This window comes from Belonocnema kinseyi, chromosome 7 (assembly GCF_010883055.1).
Source record: "Belonocnema kinseyi isolate 2016_QV_RU_SX_M_011 chromosome 7, B_treatae_v1, whole genome shotgun sequence".
NCBI lineage: Eukaryota > Metazoa > Arthropoda > Insecta > Hymenoptera > Cynipidae > Belonocnema > Belonocnema kinseyi.
This window is the reverse complement of record NC_046663.1, coordinates 76,571,603-76,583,059: the sequence shown is the minus strand read 5'-3', so window position 1 is coordinate 76,583,059 and position 11,457 is coordinate 76,571,603.

The window sequence follows — 11,457 nt, the reverse complement described above, 5'->3', positions numbered from 1 at the left end:
CATTCACTTGTTATTTCCATTGACGATGATATGCTTGTCATTTCTTTTGTGAAACGTCTCGAGAGCGGATAGTAATTTTATTGGTGAGCTTAGGAAAAAAAATTCCTATCTGTTCCCTACTGTATTAATTGTGTTGTATTTCTTATTCCCTTTTTGTGTTTTGTTTCTTGTATTTATTTGTTTTATTTTGTTGTTTCTGAATTTTTCTTTCGTTTTATTAATACATTCCTCTGCCTTTCAAGACCATAAGAGCTTGTTTCTCTTATGGTTTAAAAAATGGCATTCAGAGTTCGAGTTAATTGCTATGTGTGCGATAGAGTCTATCAGCCAGGACGAATGGCTCGAATTAATGGAAATAATAATCCTGATGGGCAAAACATTGCAATTTTTAGACGCCTTCAACTTCGAAGACCACCACTCGAAGTCGCCGATGAGAGTAGGTTATATCTCAATTGCAATCAATCGATTCGCAATTAGATAGAGGAGCTCCAACGCGACCCAGACTGTTTAAGACTGAATGTTCTTACACAAACAGGCAGGCAAACGTGCATGTTTTGTAATGCTGATGTTAATACTCCGAGACTTTCAATTGAATGTAGAGTTAACGCTTTTATTGTCATGGACATTTTCATTCCAGAAGACACAAGAGCATGCTTAAGTCATTTGGAAGAACATGGTTTCATCTTAAGCCCCTTGCTTCCTGGACTACAAGCGATTAAAAGACCGTATAAGATTTCGGGACAGCAGTTACTTCTGTTTTTGCAGGAACTTCGTAACGAAGCAAATGTTCATGCGGTCGCGGCGTTTAATAATGAGGATAGTTTCACTGATGAAGAGTTTGAAGCTATTGCTCCTGTAACAAAGGAACAATTTAGAGAATTGTATACATTTTGTGATCCTATTCCGCAGTTACATGGCCATGGTGCCAGATACGTGAGGAAAAGAGATATGCTGACTTTCCTTTGCAAAATGCGTCAAGGTCTTTCTGATAAATTTCTGAAAGTGATTTTTCATTATTCGAGTCGGCAAGCTACAAGCCTGGGCATTTCTACTGTAAGAGAGTCTTTAATGCAGCGATTTGTGCCTGGTAACATTGGATTTAATGCGATAAGCAGAGAGGAATTCATTGAAAGACACGTGACATCATTCGCCAATGAACTTTATAATCCACAACCAGAAATTCCCAGAGCCATTGCTATCATCTATGGAACTTATGCATACATGCAGAGGAGCAGTAACTTTCGCGTACTTCGACAGTCATTCTGCAAACATAAAGGACGTCACTTGGTAAAACCTACTCTAATTGTTGCTCCAGACGGATACATACTTGAAATACAAGGACCATATTTTTCTGACTCACGAAACAATAACTCGCAAATGCAGATTAACTAATTTGAAAGAGATGTGGAAGGTGTGAGAGAATTTTTCGACATTGGTGATATTTTTCTAGAGGACCGTGGATATACAGATGCCGAACCACTTTTAGAATGCTTAGGAATTGTGTCCAAGATACCACCATTTCTCTAACAAGGACAGAGTCAATTGGTAACGGAAGAAGCAAATGAAGTTCGGCTAATAATAAAATCTAGATGGATAGTGGAATCCAGAAATGGCCACATAAAGTCCATTTTCAAGTTCTTCGAGAAAACCATTCCGATGGCTCATGCAGACAATCTTAAGGAACTTCTTTCGTATTGCTGGTGCCATAATTGGTCGGTACCATCCTGTTATTGAGATGCAAGGCGCTACAGCAGAGCATGCAAGAGAATATATAGCGAGAGCTCGTGGGTCAAATATTGTGCAAGCGCGCGTAGAAGTGGCCAATATGCGCTACGTAAATGCAAATTGGAATCGCCTGCATGAACTTCAAGTACCACAATTTCCTCGCCTTACATTGGAAGAAATACGCGACATAACAATCGGCGTGTATCATGTAGAACTTGCCCAATCCTACGTTCTAGATACGCGACTTAGTGAACCTGGTTTGATCAGAGTACGAGTATTTTCTCGTTTCCGAGATGCGATAAGGAACCAGCTGTGGACAGCCTTCAATGAGATCGATGACATAGGACCAGTCAATAACGAAACGCTTCTCGGTTATTACTGCACATGTATAGTAAGTCAGGGACCAGAATTCTTGGCATTTGCGCACATATTACAAGCGTCTTATAGTTCCTTGGTTATGCACGTCACTAGCAACACGTAAAGTATCCTCAAACTTCCTTGCCACAAAGGATTCTAGACTTTTCTAATAGAGGTGAACAAGCGAACCCGAATCAAGAGCCAGAAATAGTTTAATATTTCGCAAAAGCTACTGGGATTGGTTCTATTCGCTGATCATAGGTGCTTAGCGTCCGACCCTCTTGCGAAGGGTACACTGTTATTATCGGAATGTGCGCACTAGTTACTAATATTACTTTGGGTACCATTTCTGTCTTGAAAGAAGTCATTAATTAGTCAAGTTAAAATCTTGGGCGCTTAGCATTTGATCGTTTTGAGAATTGCGCTATATGAGTCAACGGTGTAGGCGAAAATATGACAGACCACGATCTGAACCGTGATTTCTATGTTGACATCTCTATTGTAACTTAATCTATTGTAATTCGTTCTATTCACTGATCATGAGCGTTTAGTGTTCGACACTCTTGAGAACAGTACAATGTAATTATCGGAATGTACGCACTAGTTACTAATGCTACTTTGGGTACCATTTCTGCCTTTAAAAAAGTGATGAATTACTCAAGTTAAAATCTTGGGCGCTTAACGTTTGATCGTTTTGAGAAGCATGTTGAGATCGCTTCTGAAACAAAATCTGCTGTAATTCATGTTATTCACTGATCTTGAGCGCTTAGCGCAGCATAGCGCTAAGACTGTCCATTTTTTTGGATTTTTTTTACGGATATTTCATCCGGCACTTATAACCTTAAAAATTACAAAGTTTCAACTAAATCCACCGAAAGCCATTTTCCCATACATTTAGTGTGGGGTCCTTTGGTAAACTGGAAGAATTGATGACGTAGAGGGTCTTGATTGGTCGAGGAAGTGCAAGGTAGGAGACATAGGCCTACTAAGAAACTTTCTACTAGAAAAATTACTAAATTAGGTTACAATCGAGGGACCAAGGCGATAATTCGTATATTTTAATACAATAATCGTAATCTATGCTATTTTTAGATGAAATTTTCCTATTGATAATACGAAGTTTTAGTATTTTTTATAGTAAAATCCTAGATAGGATAAATTAGTAGAGACGTAATTAAATTATATAAAAAGAGTAGAAGTAATAAGTACCTAAAATAATATAAAAGACTAAATTTGTAAGAGGAATTGCTATTGTCTGTAGGAATATGAAATATATAATTATATAGACCGAGTGCAGCCGAGCGTAAACGATGTCAGCCGACCTACGCTCTGCTAAAATTCCTTAAATATATCAATCACTCAATTTGGTTTTATGCAAAGATCCTTATTACAATAAATTAGGATAATTCGAAAAGTTACAATTTAAAAACAAATTTTCCACAGAGAGCAAATAATTATTTTTCAACCTCGATATTAGGATATTTGATTGCGTTAAGGTATAGTGCTTAGAATTTTTAAAATGCCATCACTGTGAACAATTATAGAATAATTTGATGAAAATCAATGTGAGTGCCAGCATTTACTTCATAAGGGCGATACATTTCTGGATCACACTTTCTAGTTTAGCCGAATAGAATATCGCCATGCTGCCGCATTGGAGACCCGTGTTCGATTCCCTCCAGCTTTACTTTAATCACATTCTTCTGTTTTAGCTTATAATATAATATTCCTACATGTATATAATAATGTATAAGCTATATATAATCGTGTTTACTATATAATTGCAATTTAAATAAATATAATAGTGCGAAAGAGTTCAAAATCTCATAATAACTAAGTCTGCATTTACGTCGTATGCTCGTGTAAACTGATACGTACCTTCAACGCGACGCGGCACATGTTGGGTTTTTTTTGTCTGCTAATCTGACTGCACCAATTTTTACTAAGTCGCTTACTAAATCAGTGCGCCGGTCTCTCTCGACGTTACTATAGTCCTTTGCAAATAGTGCAATCTTCTGTAGAAATAAATTTAACATTTTTAAATTTTATTCCAATGAATTTTGTAGTTCGGCATGTCGTTACTAGTTACTACTCGGAGTAGTAAACATTACAAAAGTTCCCCTATGTCCCTCCATTGAAAACTGAAAATACTAAAATCTATTCTGATTTTTAGCAAATATAGCCGCAAAAGATTTCTCCGTGCATGGGATGAAAATCATGGAAATAAAGCAAAGGGAGATGGGGATGAGACCCTTGCAAACGTTCTTTCCAAAACCCATGTATTCGCTCAATAGCTTCAAATACATATAAGTTCCCCGTGCAGAAATCTCGGTCTGGCCCCGATCGGGGCCAGACTAATCCAGGTCAGGTCCTGATCGGGAATCCTGGTCGGGGCCAGGCCGCGCATGAAACACACGCCCAGATCGGGGCCAGGTCGGGACACCCGATTAGGAAACCCGATCGTAGCCCGATCGGTACACGATGAGTCTCATTATAATTCATTCATGAATTTCACAAATGGAGTTTTAATATAAGTAAACACGAAACTATCGAATAGTCCTCTCCTTTCGAAGGCCACCTTAATATTTTAAATTTCCAATTAAGTTATTTTAAGTTAAAATTAACGTACTACAGTCATGAAAAGAAAAGGTTTCAGAATACAAAATAGAATTATGCTTTTGAAAATCGTAAAATTATTGTGGATGGTATCAGTTTCGAGGAAAGGGTTTGTTTTGTATGAAAAAAATGGATAACCATAAATATTTTAAGCAAACAATTTTAATTTCTTGAAAAAATGTTGCCTATGAAACTTTTTAACAAATTAGAATGTTTTTTCGCAAAAAGATTTTTTTAAATCGGTTGAGAAGAAATATAGACCAAACAACTTTTAAATAAAAATGAAAATTTTTGAATTAAATATTTCTGGTGGTTTTAAAAATTATTTACCGAAGATGCATTTAATTAATTTTTATTATTATTAATTCATTTCGACCTAATGGACATTTTTATAAGTTGAAATTGCATTGTTTATAATAAAAAAGAAAAAAAACTTGGTTTATCATTTCAAACTTCGCGTGAAAGCAATTAGATGCCGAATGCGACGCATGCGCAGTTGAGTAACTAGTTCTTGCTGGAATGTTATGAAAATTTGTCCTTTATGTATTTCTGTATTAAATTTATTATTAATACAGAGTCAAAGTATCAATAACATAATCGATTGTATCACATATTTTACTCTTATAATTTAAAAACATTACAATTTTGTGCATACTGCAATTCATTTCTTGTCAATAGATTTGATGATTCTAACTCTACATTAAATCGAAAAACCTTGAGTTCTTTAATAATAATTGAAAACAAAAGAACTTAAACAATTTCATCATATAATAATATTTGACTCATTTGATGGTAAAATGGTCAAAAAATTTAATTAATTATTAATTTATTTGAGGTTAGGTTTCAATGAGCCCGCAGAGTGTAATTACTTACTCTCATCTTCCTCGCACAGGTTTCGAGGTCTACTGTCTGGTGTTTGGTGCCTCTGAACACGTGGCTTACTCGCCTTATGCATTTATAAAATTTGCTAGAATATTTTAAACGAGTATTATGTATACAAATTTCACTGCACTACCAGAAAAAAAGGCAGCATTAGTTCTTCGAGCGCATGGAGATGGCGGTTCAGTAGGAAATCGGTCTGGCCCGGTCGGGCCCAGGTATGGGCCACACGGTTCTACCGAATAGGGCCAGATCGGTATTACGTTTGAAATCGGGCGATTTCTGCACGGGTTTCTAAATATTAAGATTGTTGGTAAAGTAAAATGACTATACATTTTTACTACGGGATGTTTGAAGATTTGAAAGATTATGACTAAATTGCATTTGCAAGGCCATTCTTGTATCTATTAATTAATAGAGAGATGAGAGATAGCAAATTGGCAAATGTATACAAGGTAATGGTAGAAACTTTCGAAACGTTCCGAAACTCGAGAAGGGAAGATTAAAAAATGAAATATGGATTTAACAACGAAGATGAATTCAAACAGGGTGTACAATTGACCGGAAATATATTAAACAATATAACTTAAGGTGCTGTGATACACAAGGAAAGAAAGTGAGAATACAATTGTGGTGTGTGTGTGGGGAGCGCCTAGAGGGTTGACTGCTTTTTTTTTGCTTTAAACGTGTCGCAATTCTGGTATGGGAAAGGAATACCACTAATTAATTTTGAGAGTGGCGCAAAAGACAATGGAGGTCTAGTTCATAAACCCGCCATTTTGGATACGAATTCTAAAAGTTAGAGCATTTTCAATTTTTGGACTAGTTTTTTCAAATCAACGAATTCTATGAACAGCTATTTGTAGTACTCAAAAAGGCTAACTATTTATCCAAATGAATTTTTTTAATTAAAAAAATTACGAAAGTAACAGTATTTACAAAATTCAAAAAGGAAAACAAATGAAAAATTTAAGCAAAACAACGCACGATATGGAAAAAAAGTCAAGAGAAGAAAAATGTTGCTTTTTGCACACCCAAAAAAGACATACAAATTTAATGTGCATCTCTTTTTAATTAGGTAGGTAGTTATTGTTTTATCCAAATAAAACAACATGAAAGAATAACATATAATACAAATGTTGAACAAACAGCACAACGTACGAAAAAAGAAATAAGACAAAACTTGTTCACCCAAAAAAAGCTACCCTTGTTTTTAAATATTTTTTGATAGGGTGCGTGCTTTTTATTTTATTCGTTAAGAACATTAAAAATGAAAAAATTTCATTTCTGTGCAAACAATACAAACTATCAAAAAGTAACTAATACAAAATGTATAGCTGTTTGTTTCGTGAAAAACTTTTGTCTTATTATTTCTTTCGTAGCTTCTGTCCTTTCTCCGAACATTTTGAGTTTTTTAATTTTTAATGTAAAAATAAAAAATACGTACCCTATAAAAAAGTGAATAATAGCAAATTTGTGGATCTTGTTTTGGGGGCAAAATTGTTGGCAAATTATCTCTCTTCGTACCTTGCATAGTTTGACCGCAAAATGGAATTATTAATTATTTTGTGCGATACAAATTGGAATTTTCGGTTGTGCATGAAAATTCTAAAAGTTTTCATGATAATCTTGTACGTATTTCGAGTAGTAAAATTTTTTGTTTCCTAAAATTTTTTCATATCGTGCGTTTTTTAGCTTCAAATGTTTACTTACGATTTTATTTTAAATTTGAAAATGTGACAACTCTGATAATTTTCTTTTTATGAAAAAAAGTCATTAGAATAAATTGCTCTTCTTTTCGTACAATGTGAACAGCCGTAAATAGCGTTTTTAAATCTCATAAGAAATTGGTGTCTAAAATTTTGAAAATGTCTAACTTTCTGAAATTTCATCCTTAATGAGTGGCTAATGAAGTTGACCTTCGACCGTCAACTTGAAGAGTATAACAAAAGCCAATCCAGTCTGTAAATTTTTTCGAACGTTATTGTGCTTACAGACTAAAAATCTACAGACGCACAGACGCACATGCACAAGTCAGATCCATGAGCAGAAGTTCTCAAAACATGCACATTTGACACAAAAAAAGGGCGAGAGGGTCAAATTTTATCCAAATCTTCTCCGATAAGAATGCATTATATATTAATAATTTTTTGATGGAATGCACAATTTTGGTTATTGATATCATCGCAAAAACAACGTTAAAAAATATTTCTTTATGACACAAGGTGAAATGAAATTAATAGACTGAAGTTGTTTCTCCAAAAAGATCTTTAAACTTGTTATTATTCATTTTTAGCTAGAACGAGTAGATTTTCTTTTAAACGAAAAACTCAAGACTGAAAATAAAGAAAATAAATTTTTGAAAAAACGACACAGGATAACGAAAAACAATGACTTGGGAAAAGTCATTCAAACCATCGGAAAAATGACCGGCTGTCAAATTTTCATCAGTATTACAATACATCGTTTGAGGTTGAGAGAAAATGTGTACGTCTTTTGTGAAAGTAAAATTTTTCTCTTAAACTACTTTTACGTATCTTTCATTGCTTCGCATCAAATTAGAATATTCTATTTCTATGTAGCATTTTCGAGGAATAAAACCAGAAATGTTGATCAAGGAAGGCTGGTTTATGAACTAGTTTTTCCTTTTAGGATCGAAAAAAAGTGCTAAAGCTGGATCTATTCCGTTTATTTTTTCGAGAGTTCCCTGTTTACGGACACACAGGCAGACAGAAGCCATAATCAAAACTTGATATTCAGCTTCAGGTGGCCTCAAAGCGTGAAAATTGTGAAACGCTTACTTGTCGGTTCAAATCCAGCCTGGGCTGAATTTTCTAGAATTTATCTTCAAGTATTTTTAAATTTATTTGCTTTGCCATAAAATTATTTCAGATTCATCAAATTTTGTATAAAACAAACAAACTCAATTTTTTAGAATAAAATGGCGCGGAATCGATAATAAACTAGGGCCTGGCATAGGTCAGGCTCCTCGATCTAGCCTGCCATCCATGCCAGGATCTAGGGTTTTCAGGCTTGAGCTTGGTTATGCCCACAAAAATATTTCCATACGGGATTTGTTTATTATTTATAGTATAAAATGTAAGCAAGCAACATTTTTAAGCATTTAAAAATATTGAATTAAATTGTTTAATCTATGGATTAAATTTTAATACATGTATTTGTCATTAAAAAGTATGAAATTTGTCGTCAAGGGTCGTAATTCTTAAGTCATGGAAACGAAAACTTATCATTCTCTAGTAGTGGATGATAATACATACTTCCTTATCATTCCAGTCGTTCTAAAATTTTGCTATTCCGATGTAGGCTTTCGCAATGAATATCCAGATTCAGCATTTTCAGTCATGTACCCATATTGCAGCTGAAATAGTCAGTCAGTTAGTTAGTCAGTAGAAGAGCCCAGTTTTGAGCAGCTGAAACGATCCTTTAAATGTAGAACACGACCATTAAAAGGAAAAAAATGTGATTGAGTGGAAAGGTTAGTCGAGGTTTTGTATAGCAGATATAAATATTTTCTTTTATTCAAGATTTGCACTTCAGAACAATTTATAGAATGACACTTTACCGAAAGAACGCAGATGGGTCTGTGCGCATCGCCGCTGGAATTTTGAATGCTTTTTACGTATATTAGTACAGCGTGATTGGCAAAGAAATTAAAAAAAAAATTAAGACGATTATCGTTTTAGTAGGTTACGTACCTTTGACATCACCTTGCAATATTATTGCCTTATAATCCAATATTTTAGAATAAGATTTTTTAATAAAGGCTTCGTTGACATTAAAATTTAACTTCATGTTAATAAATTAACCTTAATCATACTTACTTTCAAGTTTAATTTCATATTTTATTAATTTTACCATAAATTTGTAAATATTAAACTCAAAATACTCAAGAATTAAAAAAAACTTTATAAAACTTACGTAGAGCTTCTTTTCGTTAAAGTGATTTTTTTAGTGAAGTAAAAAAGCGAATAAATTTCTAATTTTAGGCTACAAAAACTTATACAAATGACTTAGAATTACATTCACAAATCCATATTTGAAAACTCCATTTAAACGAATTGCGTATGTTGGCAGCATTTGGCGCCTCACCAGCGACGATGCGCATGGACTCGGCTGCGCACTTTTGGTAAAGTGTCATTCTGTAAATTTTCCCTGATCCATATTGGTTATAAATAAATAAATATAATAGTTTTGAGTGCTTAAGTGAAAGTATTCAATAGATTTTATTGTCATCAAAACATTTAGGAGGTTCGAAACACCTATAACAATGTTTCATTTAATATTTAAGTAAATTTTAGCAAAGAAAGAAAATATTAATACCTGCCAAACATAACCTCAACTAACCTTTCTACTAAATCACTTTTTTCCTTTTAAAGATCGTTTTTTATATTTCAGCCATCGTTTAAGCTGTTTAACACTGTGCTGTTCTACCGATTTGTGCACTAGTTTTGCACATAGAACATCATCTTCCTTGAGTTTCGCCGAATTTTTAAGCATTTTTTAGAAGATGAAAGATACCAACATATATAAATAATGGCCTTGGTCGCTGCACTCTTTGGACTTTTTTCGCCGTTTTTTTTTTCTAAATAGACTTAAAATTACGGAAACGACGTAAAATTCCGGTGCATGCGCACTGCCGACGTCTATAATAAAATCGTCTATACCTGCGCATGTATGCGGTAAATGCAAATTGACAAAGTCAGTAATAAAAGGATTCTCAAAGAATGTAGTGTAGTGGAGAAAATCTTTTATAAGAGGAAAATAAATTTATATAGGTGGTTTAAGCATGCTAAGGGCATGTACCAGACTGTCACGTGACCATTTTTTCTAACCGAACTTACTTTAAATAATAACTCCCCTACCGAAAGAAATCTCTGAGTTTTCTTTAGCGAAATAGCCTGGCCCATTTGAGTCCATAAACAAAGTCGATTTGAAACATAATAGTCTCGGACATAGTTTGAGAGATTTGGGTCCTTTTCAAGATCCTTTTAGTGGTCTTTTTAAGAGTAGTGCAACGGTAATATAATGTTCCTTTTGTATTCGTCACGTACCGGGCGGGAAAATTTATTTACAGTAGTTGGTCGTGGCTAATCCGCTCTCCCTTTTTAAACTTCTCTTCAAATTATTAACACTTTTTTTAATTGATGAATTTTCTCATTATACTTATTTATAATAATAACTAATATACTGATATACAATTTTCTAGATGAATTAAAAAATGTTGTCTTTTTTGGCGTATCTCATTCCATTTACGAGAAACGTTCTATTAATTCCAATTTTAGGCATTAAAAAAAAACTTAGATATCGGAAGTCATCGAAACCCGTGTGAAATTAAAAAAATCCACTTCTAAATTTTTATCCGAAAGCTTAACAAATGACCCTTGAGCTTGTTATTTATGATCGTATTCTTATTTCAATTTCGGAACGGATATTTTAAAGCCTTCAGACCATTTAAACGAGCTTCCTGGACCGTTAAAAATATCTACCTGAGTGCCTGCGGAGAATTTTTCTGAGCTTCTTTGATCTATTGAATTTTTAGTATATACTCTAACATTCTTTTCGGTAGGATTTAATCAATTTTTTGTACCAAATACAAGTATAGGGAAGAAATATGAACGTCTGCCTATGATATAAAAAATTCATTAAACTCAGAAAATCGGCGATCCTCCAATGTACACCAAAATCGGTGTTCAAGTGAGTTGTGACAAATTTGAGCCACGAAGGTTCATTCGGAGAATCTAGGGGAAAAACATCATTCAGACACCGTTTTTTCTCATACGGAGCAACGCGAAGTGCAGGGTGACCAGATGACTGGGTAGGAAAAGCAGGACACCCCACTCCTTACCACCTCCCACCATT